At 50.9% G+C, this 15674-nt stretch overlaps 1 protein-coding gene across 5 annotated transcripts in view; it reads left to right on the top strand.

Moving 5' to 3' along the window:
• The first annotated feature begins 680 nt into the window (after positions 1-680).
• GDPD5 (glycerophosphodiester phosphodiesterase domain containing 5) overlaps positions 681-15674 on the top strand; it is a 312070-nt gene continuing 297076 nt past the window's right edge. For 4 of the 5 annotated variants that reach the window (XR_016439661.1, XM_090030758.1, XM_090030763.1 and 1 more), the window contains exon 1: positions 681-777. The gene's annotated coding sequence lies outside the window, so the exon portion shown is untranslated. The remainder of the gene's footprint in view (positions 778-15674) is intronic. The other variant, XM_090030761.1, reaches the window with a different exon arrangement.

The raw sequence follows: 15674 nt of genomic DNA, 5'->3' as shown, positions 1-15674 counted from the left end.
CCATGGGGGGGTTTAACCCTTCCCTGCCCATCTCCAGCTGGGGAGTGGTGTGTGTGGGGGTGTGTGTGTGGGGGGGGTTAACCCTTCCCTGCCCATCTCCAGCTGGGGAGTGGTGTGTGTGTGTGTGTGTGGGGGGGGGGGGGTTAACCCTTCCCTGCCCATCTCCAGCTGGGGAATGATCCATGGGGGGGGGCTTTAACCCTTCCCTGCCTGGGGGAGAGGCCCACGGGGGGGGGGGCGTTAACCCTTCCCTGCCCACCCCCAGCTGGGGAGTGGGGTGTGTGTGTGTGTGTGTGTGTGGGGGGGGCTTAACCCTTCCCTGCCCAGGAGAGTGATTGGGGGGGGGCTTTAACCCTTCCCTGCCTGGGGGAGAGGCCCACGGGGGGGGCGTTAACCCTTCCCTGCCCACCCCCAGCTGGGGAGTGGGGTGTGTGTGTGTGTGTGGGGGGGGGGGGCTTAACCCTTCCCTGCCCAGGGGAGTGATCGGGGGGGGGCTTTAACCCTTCCCTGCCTGGGGGAGAGGCCCACGGGGGGGGGCGTTAACCCTTCCCTGCCCACTCCCAGCTGGGGAGTGATCCACGGGGCGTGGGCGCTTTACCCCTTCCCTGTCCGCCCGGGGCCCCGCAGGCCGGCGCCGCGGGCGCCCCCCCGCCGTGCCGGCCCCGCCCCGCCCCCGGGCGGGCCGCGGGGCGGGGCCGGCGGCTGCTCCTGCCGGCTGGGCTCGGCTCGGCTCGGCTCGGGCGGTCGCGGCGCTGGTGCTGCGGCTCCTGGCACCAGGTAGGCGGCGGCGGCGGCGGGCGAAGTTTGCGGGGGAGGCCGCCCCCGGGGTGCGGAGTTGGGAAACTGCAGCGCCCGCGCCCGCGCCCGCCGGGGGGTCTCGCTCGGTTTCCGCGATCCCGGGGCCTCGCCCAGGCGCCCCCCCCCCCCGGCACCTCGCGGCTGGGACGCTCGCGGGGGGTCACCTTTGTGGCTGATGACATCAGGTTTTATTTCTCGTGGATGCGGAGGGGGCGGGGGGCCGGCACCTCCCCCCCCCACTTCGGGAAGAAATCCGTGGGAAGGGGAAGGCGGTGGATGAGACCGCGGGGAGCAAAGGGGGTAGGACCGGAGAGCGGTCTGCTAGACAGGTCTCTGCTGCTGATGCCCGTCCTCTCTTCGCCCCCTTCCCAGCCCCCGAGCCCCTGTCCCCGTGCAGCGGGCGAGCTGCCGTCCGGCCCGAGCGCCCGGGGGACATCCGCGTCTGCCGGACCAGGTGGAGAGCTGGGCCCCTTCGGGCTGGCGGACCTGGCCTCTTCACATTTGCACCGGGTCCGAGATTTAGGAGCAGGATGGCAGAGCAGATGCGCTTCTTCACCGCTGGCGCTGCGCTGGACTCGCTCTGGGTGGGGAAGGGGCGGGAGAGGGGTCGGAGCGACCACCTGCACGGGCCGCGGCTCGCCGCCGGTGGGTCGACTGGCCAGACCCACGTTTAACAAAAGCTCTTAATTCTCACGCAGGATAAAGTTCGAATAAGGCTGCTGCTGCTGTTAAAGGAGCTGTTTGGGATGGGATTATAGGCTACGCCTTCGTCAGCGTAAATGAGATGGTTCTGCGTTGTTTGGTGGGATCTCAGCTCTGGTCTAAATTACCGGTCTGTTCATAGCTCACCTACCAATTAGCATCTGGAGTGTCTCAGCTGGGAAAGCTGGTGGATCTGGGGCAGTCGCTGTCTAAATTGCTGGGTTTGTTGCTCATCGGCGTATTAACATGCCATAGAGTCCTTGTCCCTTTGGCAGCAGTTGTCCCCGAAAATTTGAAAAGGCTGCTGCGTTCACTTGCCGCAGCTCCCGTTTACACTGTCGAGGCTTGGCGGCGGGTTCAACCCAGTAATCAAAAAGTAGCAATTCAGCTGCTACCTCCTTTACATCAAAAGTCGCTTCTTCCTGAATGCGCCCAGGATTTCTGATTCAAGGTGCAATTAATTTGCAAGCCGTTCTCATCAAGCGGTGGGAAACACTTGTTTAAAAGAAACACGCTCGCACGTTCTCTGCCTCGATTTCTTCTGCTCTCAGGCAAAGTACAACCAAGGTTCATGGGGTGTGGGCGTAGTGGCTGGTGCGAAGGCAGAGGAGTTGTGGTTCAGCAGGCGAAGGTCTCAATTTAAGTTACATTTCGGTCCAGGAAGGCTGTGACTAGATGTGGGAGACCGATTCTGCCACATGAGCCAGGGGTGACACCAGGCACGATGATTCGTACTGACAAATGCTGGCTTCAGTGTATTTCCCCTCCCACCCCACCTAACTTTTGGACTACGGTGTGGATTAGGCCAGTTCATCATTACTTTAACTTCTCAGAGGATGCTGATCATCATAACGAAATCTCAGTAGCAAGTTACTAGTTCAGTGAGTCGGGCTGTTTGGAAGCTCCGGGCCTGGGAGCGAGTAGTTGGGACTAGATTTGACGTTGTAACCTCTTTTTGGTACTAGATCCCTCTGCTAGGCGTGCTAACCACATTTGGACTAGGGTTTTTTTGGTGAATCTTCACTTAGATGGCACTAGGAGAAGCTTGTAGTTTCTACATCCAGCTGCAAAGGTGGCGGTGGCAAGGAAAGGTAGCTTTGTTCGACCCTTCGCTAGAATGGGTGTTTTCACTTGGAAGTGACTTGAAATGTGAGGTTTTGGCCTCGTCTTTTCGGAGTTTCTTCTGGTGGTTGACTTGCCTGCAAAGCCGAGGAGGACCGCTCAAACAGGCTGTATTTGAATAGCAATAAAGCATTGCAACGGATTCTCACTTGATCGTTATAAGTCACGAATCTCCCATCGATTTTAATTGGGAGCTGGGTGATAAATCCCCTAGCTCGCTCTGAAAGTCAGCTTGGGGGACCTTCCTTGCTTTCTCCGCAAAGGCTGATGTGCGGTGTAACACCTCTGTCCAATGTGCCCGGGGGGATTTTCCAGTGTGATGCTCCACGGAGCAAGAGAGAAGCCGTAATTCCTCTCCAGAAGGGTTTTAGTAGCAAGACCTTTTTGCATCTCGTTGCCCAAACGGTAGCGCGATTAACAATGAGGGGCTTTATCCCAAGGCTAGCTAGACGCCACAGACGTCTCCTTCAAGAGACTCTGGCGCAGTGCTTTTATTTGTTTCTGATGCTCTAAAACTATCTGGCTTTTCCTTTCTCAGCCTCAGTTTACAGTGCACGCATCGGTCCTTGCGAGCACCGGCGCAGGTCTGTGAACCCGCTGGCCAGATGAACCCCACGAAGAAGCAGCAGCCCACCGCGTGGCCACGACACGCTTGTGTTGGCTCGGTTGTCATGGTCTCAACTGGATCAATAAGATTGCCTTGGTTCTCATCGCACAATGGAGGAGTTCCTATTTTTTTCAGGAGATGGCATCCAGCCGGCCAGGTCACTCGCAAGAAGAGCGCTGTACTTGTGCATAGGCGGGCCGGGTCCTTTAAGTATGTATCTGTGCATAGTCTCTTATAGCCAAGGGCCTCGGGAGCATTTGAAAAGCTGCGATGCAATCCCTGCCGGAGGACAGACAGGACCAAGAAGTTCATTGCCCTACCTTCCCGGAGCTGGAGGCCTCTAGGAAATAGGACCTAGCCGTCTTCATTCCCTTCCCGACAGGTTCCCCGTCTGTCTGTAGAATACCAAGGTTACTGGGACGTTATTTAGCACATTAAATAAAACCCCAAGACATGTTGTTATAAGCTTGTGCTTTTATGAACAGTTAGTCTCTAAGGTGTCGCCCTGTCCTGGCTTCTGCCAGTACTCTTTACAGTAAAGCCATGTGTTGTGCTGGGAAAGGGGGTTATGAAGAATTGATCAGTCAGCCTGCACTCCTAAATGGTGCCTAGAGGTTGTTCGGGCTTTTGCTCTCTAGTTTAATTCCCACCCCGCTTCTTTTTAACAACTGTTTTTTCCACGGAGCTGTTTAGGCTCCCTCCCAACAGGTGCCTAAACAGCTGGCTTCATGCGTTATGGGTCTAATAACCTGGTATTTCTCAATGCTCGGAGATGCAGTCTACCTTTTACGTTGCTAATAGCTAGTGAAATATTTTCATAACATCCCTGTTAAGGAAGGAAGCGTGTCAAGAGAAACGCGTCCTGCTGAAGTCCCTCATTGCCCTGGGTGGCAAGTGTAAGCTTTGCCACTCTCAGGTTTGCCTTGGAGTGTGCTATAATTTGTCCGGTGCGCGACTGGAAATGTACCGGGTTTGGTTTAGTTTGGTCTCTTTTGGGTTATGTTTTGCGTGAGGTTGGTCCTTTCTTTCTCCCCTGCTTGCTTGTAGCGGGGTGGAGGGAGTCTGCAAGCGTGCTCCTCCGTAACGTTGGGGATGTGAGCGTGGTAGTCGGTGCTGGAGGGGATTGTGGGGGTAGGTGGGATGGGGTAGGGTGGCAAACAGCTGATGGGCAGGGAAGAAGGATCCTGGCACGCTCTCCTCCAGCACCAGCTGTTGGCGGAGACGGCTTAGGTTCATGATTGCAAATTTAACCCCTGATTCTGCAGTGGGACCTGTGTAGTTCGGAGCTGTTCTGCGTGGGATCCCACTGAAAGCTGCTTTAATATTCAGAAGTATTGCTGCATATTTTATTATTGAAGTGCTGGCTTCAAAATGACTTGAAATGGAATCATGCATGGCTTCTTTGAAAGCCTTATTTGTTACTTCTACCCTTTAATTTCCAGTCCTGCAAGTTGCATTCTGTAGGGGCTCTGTCTGTTTGGGGTCCCCCCACCCGATTGCATCGTTGGGGCCTCGATTACTAAAGCCAAAATAATTTGTTTTTGCTCTTCTCAGCTTGCACTGTTTGCTTGTTGACTGCTTTTGGGTCATTCTGCACCTGGGAAGCTAGAACGGCTGGTTTCACTATGTGACTAATGCATTCGTATGACCCATGTGGCATGTGAGCTTGCTTCAGAATAGAAGTTTAAAAAAAAAAATCTATCTAGATTTTAAAAAAAGAAAAAAAAGATGATGTCATATTACTGGTTTGCAAAACTTAAATTATGGGGCTTTGCTGCTGCCATGGTGTAAACTGAACTGAACACTTGTGCTGTGTGTCAGCTCTTGGACGGACGGCGAGTGAGAGGGAGGTTTAATTTGTTTTTTAACCACTGAGGGTTTTGTTTAAACTTATTCCTGAGCTCTATGTGCAAATGTATCTGGCGTCTGGCATAAAAGAGCATCCCTTCCCTTCGATGCAGCAGTCAGTCCTTTGCAAGTCCCCCTCCTCCTTTAGTAATCAAGTGTATTTCCTGCTTAGTTTAGTCTCCAGGAGATGCCCTTATGATGAGGCAGGGTACGTCTCTGGCCGTTTCTTCTGTATTGATTGATTCCTCTAGTTAACTGACACCTAATCTCTGATCTGATTGCTGTGGTCTGAAATTAGGTCAATCATGGTGTAGCGTGCTATGAAACTGTAGCAGAAGAAAGCGCTATACTTCAGGTTTAGAGGAGAAGGAAGAAACCTTTAGGATTAACATGGAAGCGGGGAGGATGAGGAATGGTCCCTGCGGTCCCGGGCGGCGCAGAACATAAGAACCTAGGAGAAGCTTTTAGTTTTATGTCCAACTGCAAACCGCCTGGAGAAATCAGACCCGGGTCTCAAAGGCTGGGCGTTATTCCACGTGCCTGTTTCACTGCTTGGGCCTCTAGTATCCCGAGCACCTATTGCTTCTGCAGACTTTTATCTGTATGTATACGTATGTGTATATATGTGTATATACACACACACACACCTCTTTGTTTCATTTTCTCAGTCAATGGATCCTGTTTCTCTGCTAGAGGGGGTGTGCTGTTGGGTTTAATGCCTTGTAAAGCACTCATAGAAGAAGTTCATACAGGTGCGGTGCTTGCATAGCTTACTCATCCCTTAAAACTTCTTTTCCTTGGGCTTAAAATATTTCCTGAGTGCCCCAGTTGTGAGCGTGTAATCGCTAAAAAGGGCTTATCGGAGGCTTTGATCTGTGGCTTCTTCTGAAAGCCTGGAAATGCTCCTGGCAATAAGGAGGTAAGCAAGAGGAAAGTGGGTCCCAGACATCCTAAATCATTGTCTCTTTCTTTGCTATCCAGCTTTTCCTGCTCTCCTGGATGGAAGCCCTTCCTGCTCAATACAGAGAGGAGTTTTTCCTATAGCTTGTCAAGGAAATGCTATTTCGGAGGCAAGTCACCTGATGTGATGGTGATTACCTTGGTAGGCAAATGTGAGCATCTTAAATGTCAATCTAGCTGCTAAATACTCACATATCTTTTGAAAGAGGCTTAGAAGTGACAGACGAACCAGGGATGACTAAAACTATGCAGTGGTTTGCATGACTTAGATGTCTTTGGGAATTAGCCAGGCCAAGGTAACTCCTGCCCGCCCCCATGGTTTCAATTAGATGTGGCGATGTTCTTCACTTGCTGCATTGCCGTGAGCTGTGCTTCACCCAAGAGGTGGCTGCATTTTTTTCCCCAGGTATGAGTGGCTATTCCATGTAGTGTGTGATTTCCTTCCCCCTCCCCATAAGCTTGTTAAGGACTCTGGAGTCCTTCAGAGGGGCAGTGTAAGGTGATTAAACAGATGCTAACATCTTGGGATTTCACACGCAAGCTGTCGGGCATTACAGTGCTCTGGACTAAACTGACTGGTTGGTGGCTCTGACTTTCAGCAAGAATCTGCGTGGCTCCTCCATGCTGACTTTCACTGAGAGATCTTGAGGCATTGTTTTGAAGCCCGGGAAACCGAGGCACGCTGTTCCTTCTCCGGCTTGACTTAACTGCTGGTGTTAGTCTAAAGTAGTGCTGCTCGCCCTGAGCAGCATGGGATCGGTCTGCAGGCAGGATCAAGCTTTGGGACATGCTATTGCCCTCCCCACCCCTTCACATGCTGGGATTGGCCCAACACCACCCCCTCCTGCCCCCATGCACTGGGGTTGGATTTTGGGGGACATGGCACTGCCCTCTTCCAACTTCTCATGTGCCAGATAGGGTCTTGGGGCCCTGGCACTGTCTACTTGCAACCCCTTATGCATTGGGTTGGGTCTTGGGGAGGGGCTGGCTGTAGCCCCTGCCGGCCTCCCACACCAGGATTGGGCCCTTGCCCCCCTCACTTGTTTGCAGTGGCTTAATACATTCAATGCAACAAAAAGCTTGATCCAAAACGGAACAGCTCAGAGTCACTTCAGCACATCTGAACAGGCAATATGAAATCCAGATCCAGAGGCCAGCAACTTCAGACCCGGTGACTTAACACAGGTTTACAAGCCGCATCTTTTTAAGCATCGAAACAGAAGGGGAATGAATACTTGCATGTCCCATTAGCGTTGGGTACCAGGCTTAAAAATGCTGGCTGGAAGTGCTTTTCCTTGTTGCTGGCGCTTGTTAAAGCACTTGTTAGCATAGCTTGCCTTCTCTCAGGAAAACTCGCATGTTAGGGTTGTGATTTAATGATGCGCTAATGTGCTAACAGGTAAGACAGTCGAGCGAGCTCAAGTGGGCTCCGAGTTTTGGCCGTGCCATGGAACTGCTGCATGGACTCAAGTGAATCGTGCTAAATGCCTGAAGCTTCCTCAGCTCCACTCTTCAGAGACTTGGCCATAGGGAATATTTTCAGTTAAAGATATCCTTGTATCTACAACTCCACCTGATCCTGCTGGGAGCTGCAGAGTCCCTAGTACCTTGAGTGGGGGAAATGGGCACAAAATGTGTTCCAGTAGACACCTAGGAATTACTGGCTACTTTAGGGACTTCTTGGCATCCATATCTTTTTATCCTCCCATTCAATGGGAATAACTAACTTCCTTAGCTTTCTCAAAGGGTGTTGCAAAGGGTACGTCTGAAGGGGTTTGCTCATTAAATGGGTCATTTGCCGTTAAATGTGCTTATTGTAATTTATGGAGAAGGCAGGGCAGAGTGGCACCTTTATAGATTAATTTAGAGATGCCTAAGCTTTGTGTAAACAACAGCTTATTTTATAGCATATGATGAATTAGTCTAGCCAGTGCCCCTCTACCCTGACTTCAGCCTAACATGACTGCCTACCTCTGTATATTGAGAAGAAAAATTGCTTCCAAGGCTTAGAGGTGTGAGAAAGCAATCTTTTATTAGACCAACTAGATTTTTGCAAAAAAATTCTTTCATTGCAAGCTTTCGGGCCCAAACACCCTTCATCAGGCATTGGAGAAAAGATAGTAAAAGTGCTCCTGGGTAGAAACGAAAGTTCATATTTCTAAGAGGTGTGAGTGGATTCGGGGTCAGCCAAGCTGTGGCTGTATAGGGTTAACATCCGATTACTGCAGGTATTGCGGATTCCTGCAAGGGGCTCTGGTCGCATGCATTGTCCTGCCCTGCTGGAACTTGCTGATCAGCAGGAACGGAACGGATGCACTCCCCCGGGAGATAGAGACCATGTCCTTTCTCTGTTTGCAGCTGTAAAGAAGCTGGCACACAGTGACGGAGTGCTAAACTCTGCCATGTCCTTTGAAATGTAATGCAGTTAAATGAGGTGCTAGTAGCTTTGCATTAAACCTGATGCAAGGCCTAATCTCTTGGCCCAACGCAGAATTCTTTGATCCCAAAGGATTTTGGAGTCCGGCTATCTCAAAGCCTCTCTGCCCTGTCAGCAAGAAGGGAGGCTTCTCCTACCAACGGGCACCTGGCGGAAAGGGCATGCAGGCACTGCTGTGCTTTCTGCTGCCTTCTGCAGTGCCTTAAAGGTGGTGCCTTTCCTTTTCTGTGCTTGGGGGACAGGCTGCCGCGGTGGAGCTGCCTGATGTGCACATATTCTGGTGCCTGTAGTAGCTGTTTGGCTGCCCGACCAGGTCAGTGCCAGTAACCTATGGCAATTGCTTTGTGACACTCAGGATGTCACGATGGGACTGCTTTTCTCTCGCGTTTGGGCGGGATCTAGGGCAATGGGGCTCTGCAGCATTATGATGGTGTGAATGAGAGAACGGACGTGAATAGGTGTGTGTGTGTGTACACGTGTGTGCAGGGTGCGGGAGCAGACCCTTCTAATAGCAGCTGCGTGGGTGGTAAGTTTTTTTTTTTTTTGGGTTTTTTTTTTGTTTGGTTGTTTTTTTGGGTTTTTTTCTGCTAAGTAGCTTGCTCTGAACTCTGGTCCTAGTTGGCGGCTGTCTTGAGTTTCCTCACTGATACTCCTTCGGCTGCTGTGCTTCTGCTTGGAAAGGAGACGACGTGCCTCTCGGTTGTTTCAGATCCAGTTATCCAGAGACTGGTGGACTGAATCCACCCCGTGGGACTTGGTGATTGCCCGCTTTATGCACACCCACACGTACCATATCTGATTTTTTTTTTTTTTCTTCCTATGAAAGATGCAAGGCAGCATCAGCCGGCGAGTGCGGAGCTGGTGACATGGACCCGCGAAACTGGACGCTGGGGAAGCTGAGAGGAAGGAATGGGTCAGGGGGCTGGAAAATGTTGATGGATGGGACGGGAATTGTCGGTATCTGATTCAACACGCGGTAGGTCAGAGGTGCTGAGTTTCCTGCATTCACACCCTTGTTGCTTGGAGCTTCATTTGGATAAATGAGGTTTCCTTGTGATGGGCCGGTATTTGAAGGCACCGGGATTCATGTTGGAGGTGCCAGCAGTCTCGGAGGCTCTGTCTCTGGCCCTGTGGTTGAGCTGATGACAAAAGCGCCTCTCTTCCTGGGGCAGACTGTCTGGATGTGTGCATCTTGCTTTTTAGGCTGGACTCTGAAGCAAATGAACAGAGGTCAGATGATAACTGGGCTGGATTCGACCTGGTGACGTAACGGCAAAGGTTTTCTCCATACGCCTACTAATCCGCTGGTGGCTTTATCATCTTGGTGTGCTAAAAACTATTGTGTTTCAAGTAAGAATGCGATTAGTTTGCAGGATTTTACTTGGGCGCATGAGGCTAGTGAGCTTATTTCATTGCAGTTTTAACACACAGAGGCACTCGTTCTTGTTAGAGCCACTTGTAAGAGTAGGATAAGCCTAAACAAGCTTAGTTTCTAGGTATTTCTGAAATGTGAACCTAACGTTGGAGCTATTTAGGGACAGTACCCATTTAAAAATGCTTAATTTTTTTATTACAAATTATTAATACTGGCAATCGCAGCAACTCTGATTTGGTGAGCCCACTGTACCCCAGACTTTTTATACCCGGGGTGCACTTCCCTGTATTAAAATTGTCAGTATTCTTCACTCTTTCACCCCAGAAGTGTGCATTATAATTATGTGCAACGCGTACACATGCACACACTTTTTTTCCCATTCCCCTGCCAGAGGAAATCATACCAATGTTGAGATGTACCATTTAAAAAAGAGGACCCTAAATGCATCTTTAGGCAAAGGATTAAACATTATACCAGTGGTTCTCAACCTTATGTAGCCTCAAGGTTCCTTTCTCTGTAACTTTTTTTTTTGAGTTTTGCAGCACCCCAGTTGGAAATCAGTGGGATCTGGATTGAGAAAAGGTATGGAGGGAGGCTTGAGGCTAAGAAAGTGAGACTCTCGGATCTGTCTGGTGCCACTTGAGCGTGGCAGAGGCAGGACCGTGCTGTGCTATGCCCTGCCCTCTTTGCTGTCTGTCCCCTCCTGACCCCTGGTCAGTACCTTGGGGCAAGGGCAGCCCGAACAGAGGCTGCTCCATGCTGGTGACCACCCCCATGGCTCCAGGAGTGGAGGGATGAGCTGGGTGGCTTCATGTGGGCATCTGCTTGACTCCCTGCCTGCAGCAGAGCACATATTGGGACCATGGGAGGGGGCAGGGGGGCTGTCGTAGAGGATGCCTGCAGGGTGAAGGCAGCAGTGGTGCTGGCAGCCTGGAGTAGGAGGTGCAGGGTTGCCGGATGGCGGGAGGAGTGCATTTACCTCTCGCGCCGGGGGATGTCACGGCTCAACTTCCATTGCTACTGTGCTGTGGTACACCCTTTGGGATTGCTGGATTAGTCTGTATAAGGTGCAAATCTCCCCTGTCATCTTTTTGACTTCATACTTGCATGGTTCACCACCTCTCGCATACAGCAACAGTTTACCTAAGAGGACCCAGCCATAAGCAGCGACATGCTTTTTCCTTCCTCCAAAGAGCTTGCAGTTAAAATGACAAGGCATACCGGAGGAGGGCAATGGCATAAATATCATACTGACTTAAATAAGGGACCGAGCGAGCGAAGTGACATTTGCTGTCTGTGCCCCAGGACACCTCCATTTCTGACCTGTCCTCTTACCACCCTGTCTCTCAAATGATTTTTGCAATTAAACCACTGCACGTGGTTTTCTTGAAGGAGCTGAATGCAGCCGGGGGTGAGGGGAGTAGTGGTGCGTGTGCGTGTCTGTGAGAGTGCAGCTTGTTTCTTCCCTTTTTAAATCTTACTTTTTAACTGGTTTAATCCTGGTTTCTGTACACAGTGTTCAGTACAAATCTCTGTCTTTGCTGATGATTTCCATTAGCAGTAACCACTCACTGGAAGGTTTCTGGCAGGGGTAAAAGGAACCATTACGCGTCAGCTGTTTCCAACTGGAATACATTAACTCCTGTTATAACTAGATATCCATGGCTCTCGAGGGCTAAAGCTGTTCTAGGAAACTTTGGGTCACTCTGTAGTATCGAAACACTCCCCAAGTGCTGTATCCGCTGCCAAGGTATTCACCATCTCTTGTACTAATCAACTTAATTACCTTCTTTACAAGAAAAATGAAAAAGCAGATTGGATGGGTTGGTGGGGTTGGCAATGACCTATGGAACATCTTCTGTATGTTCCTGGTTTAGATCCAGTAAGTTGTTAGAGTACTTGGTGGTCTATAGGATATGGCCTGCTTTGTCTATAGGAAATGAGTTGGTTTATCCATCATTTAAAGGTGAAAAAACAAATCCTAATCCTGTAATGGCCACTTCTGTCTTGGCAGAATCCAAGGACTGAATAGATGATGCATCCTACAAGGGCTAGAAGAGCAGACCTTGCAGTACTGCTGCAAATGCATGCATGGTTGCCTGGAAGGCTTCATTCCCCTGGGATTTCAGTCGACACCTTTCATAAGCACTGAATTCAGTGTAGAGAGAAGAAGGATCTGTCTGTGCTATGTGAACAGTCTGGGTGAGAATCATTGAACCATTAGGACTTAAGTCCCTGCAAGTTGGGCATTATAAGGCATCAGTTGTAGGTTTTGGACTCCAGGGTGTAATCCAGAACCCAGAGTTGGGTGCTGGGGCTCCCTGCACAGTGCATGGGAGAAGCTGGATGCCTCAGTAGGGTGATCAAAACTACACATAGTGACTGGGTTGAAGCCCTAAAAGAAGCAGGGCTGCGTCTGGATTTTGGATACCTGATTCAGGGCTGCAAGAAAGTGCTGCCGTCTCCTTGGGATCGTCTCCCGAGCCCTGGTGCTTCTGATCCCTCGAAGACTGAATAGGAATAAGTGGCTTGTAAAGATGGCTAGAGGAAGAAATGGTGATGATGTGTCTGGTAGGCTGGTGATTAAATTGTTTACCCAGGAGGTGGGAAACATGGAGGAGGAGAACAACGAAGAAGAGTATGAACGCGAGGGCACTCATCTTGGAGGTTTCCTGGAAGCATGGACCCAAACCTGTGGCTATTTGAGCCCTCCAAAAATGTGGTGTCAGTAATCTTTATTAGGTGGGACTCTTTCCTTATTCAACAGGCATTGATCGTGTAGGCTAAGTACAGACAGTCCAAAAGCCCGAGGCTGAATCTATTCAGTCTTTGCAGGTTAGTCTAGGCTACAGACCAGCTCCCTTTTGCTTGCCCTCTCTGGCCCAATAATGCTCATGTTCCCAGTTGCCCGGGGCCCAAGCTTCAACAGCATGAATAGGGAGCGTCACAGACTAGCTTGGCCTATGGGCTAGCGGTTGGGGCACTTTCCTGGAGGTGGGAAATGTGGGCTTGAAGAGATCTCCCACTTCCTGGACTGGTACCATAACCATTAAGGTAGCATGCAGAGGGCCAGTGCCCGCTTCAAGCAGCTGTAACTACATATTGAGGGGTCAAAGCTCTTGGTTTGTCAGATGTGATGAGCACATTTGGCCTTTTAAGAGGTTTTTAGGCACCTTTGCACTTGGTTTCTTGACCCCACCAGGGCTTGGATAGGGGTAGGTGCTGAGCTGCTAAAATCATAGTGGTTCTGGACCTGCCCAAGCAGGAGATCTGTAGGTGCCTAGGGAGTTTCCAGTTAAATGAGCAAGCACCTCTTTGTAGTATTTCCAGGGTTAGGTGTGTCCACGCATGTGTATGTGTGGCTGGCATCTCCTCCTTTGGATCACAACTTTGATCTCTTTGAAGATGAGGGCGTGCTTAGCTAGCAGCCACGTTCCTTGTGGGCTCTGTCCTTCCAGGTCTCTTTATTTTCAGCAAGTCCTCCCTGCCGCACAGCCCTCTATCAGGCCCCCATCACACAATACATTTAAGCCATGATTAGCCAATTACTCGTGTCGTAAGTTGTTACCTGGCCACATGTTAATGCCATACACCAAAAATGTGCACTAACATTGTGGCTGGTTCCTATCACACCATTCACTGAACATGTGGGTTTCCCAGCTGTGGCTTGTGCCCAATGGCTGGGAGTCCTATCAGCTGGTCTGGCCTCCCAGCTGGAGGGTGCACCCTGCACCCATCACCTGATGGCTCCTTAGGGGTGCATGATGTGCCCCCGTGGGTGACAACCCCGTCAGCTGATGGGGCTCCCAGCTGCAGGAACTTGCTACTTGCCAGTGCAGGGGTAGCCTGGGATCAAGATCTTGGATTCCCTCTGTATAGGCAGTAAAGAGTGATGGGACCTGATCCTGGATGCCATGCATGTGTGGCATGACAAGAAACATGATTGTGGAGGTCCCGCATCAGATCTCATCGCCCCTTTACTTGCACGTCTGCCTGGGGTCTTGGGCAATGGTATTTACAATCTGTTTTAAGTGGCACCATGATTTTGTTTTGCACAGTGCAGTGGTTTAGATGAAATAATATTCGGATTTATTACAACCCTGAGTTTCACAGGCCTTAAGGGTGACTTGGTTGTTTGGAGCCAAACTGGATGTATAGTATAACTCAGTATAACTCATAGATTTCATAGACATACGGGCTGGAAGGGGCCTCGGGAGATCATCGAGTCCAGCACCCCGCCGGAAGGGCAGGAAGTCAGCTGGGGTCATAGGATCCCAGCAAGATAAGCATCCAATTTGCTCTTGAAGGTGTTCAATGTAGGTGCTTGAACCACCTCCACTGGCAGACTGTTCCAGGCCTTGGGGGTCGGACAGTAAAGAAATTCTTTCTTATGTCCAGCCTGAAATGGTCTCGCAGGAGTTTGTAACTGTTCGACCTCGTCATCTCTTGGGGCGCTCTGGTGAATACACGTTCCCCCAGATCCTGGTGGTCACCCCCAATAAACTTATAGGTGGCCATCAGATCACCCCTGAGCCTGCGCTTTTCCAGGCTAAAGAGTCCCATGGCTCTCAGCCTGTCATTGTAAGATCCATTTTCCTGACCTCTGATCACACGTGTGGCTCTCCTCTGGACTCTCTCAAGCTTCTCCACATCCTTTTTGAATTGCGGAGCCCAAAACTGGGCGCAGTACTCCAGCTGCGGCCTCACCAAGGCCGAGTACAGTGGGCGAATGACGTCCCAGGATTTGCTCGAGAAGCATCTATGGATGCAAGCCAGTGTTTTGGTCGCTTTACTAGCCGCAGCATCGCATTGCAGACTCATGTTCATCTTGTAGTCAGTGATGACCCCCAAGTCTCTTACTTTTGTCCGTAGTGCTAGCCAGCGTAGCACTGCCAAGCCTATAAGGGTGCTGCAGGGTTTTCCTCCCAAGGTGGAGAGCCTTGCATTTTTCAGTGTTAAACACCATGAGGTTCTCGTCTGCCCATTTGCTGAGCTTGTCCAGGTCAGCCTGGATCACCCGCCTGTCTTCTGGTGTGGATGCTTTGCTCCAAAGTTTGGTGTCATCAGCGAACTTGCCAGTTTGCTCCTGACTCCAATGTCCACATCATTAATGAAGATGTTGAACAGGATGGGTCCCAGGACAGAGCCTTGAGGGACCCCGCTGGTCACAGGGCACCACGATGAGTGACTGCCATCAATTACTACCCTCTGGGTCCGACCACGGAGACAATTTCCCAGCCAGCGGATTGTGGTGGAGCCAAGGCCACAACTGGCCAGTTTTGCCAAGAGGTGATCATGGGATACCAGATCAAAAGCTTTTTTGAAGTCAAGATATATGACATCAATCTCTTCTCCCTTGTCCAGGTGATAGGTCACCTGGTCGTAGAAGGAAATGAGATTGGTCAAGCAAGACCTACCCGCAACAAACCCGTGCTGGCTATCCCTTAGGATGTTGGCGTTGGCCAGCCCGTTAAGGATGGCCTCTTTAATAAACTTTTCTAAGGCCTTCCCCAGGATAGAGGTCAGGCTAATGGGCCTGTAGTTAGCCGGATCCACTCTCCTCCCTTTCTTGAAGTTCGGCGCCACATTGGCCTTCTTCCAGTCTTCGAGCACTTCACCAGAGCTCCAGGAGCTCTTAGATCCATGCCAGGGGCTGGGCTATGATCCTTGAGTACCCTGGGGTGCAGATTGTCAGGGCTGGCTGACTTGAAGGTGTCCAGCTTCTCAAGGTGTTCCTTCACGAGGTCAGCATTAATGGAGGGCAAGAGATCTCCCCACCCGGATCTCCCTGTCCCGTAGCGGGCATGGGTGTCCCATAGGACTGA

Source organism: Crocodylus siamensis, chromosome 1 (assembly GCF_052110815.1).
Source record: "Crocodylus siamensis isolate JL-2025a chromosome 1, ASM5211081v1, whole genome shotgun sequence".
Taxonomy (NCBI): domain Eukaryota; kingdom Metazoa; phylum Chordata; order Crocodylia; family Crocodylidae; genus Crocodylus; species Crocodylus siamensis.
Note: the sequence above shows the minus strand (reverse complement) of the source record. Positions and strands in the feature narration are given on the sequence as shown.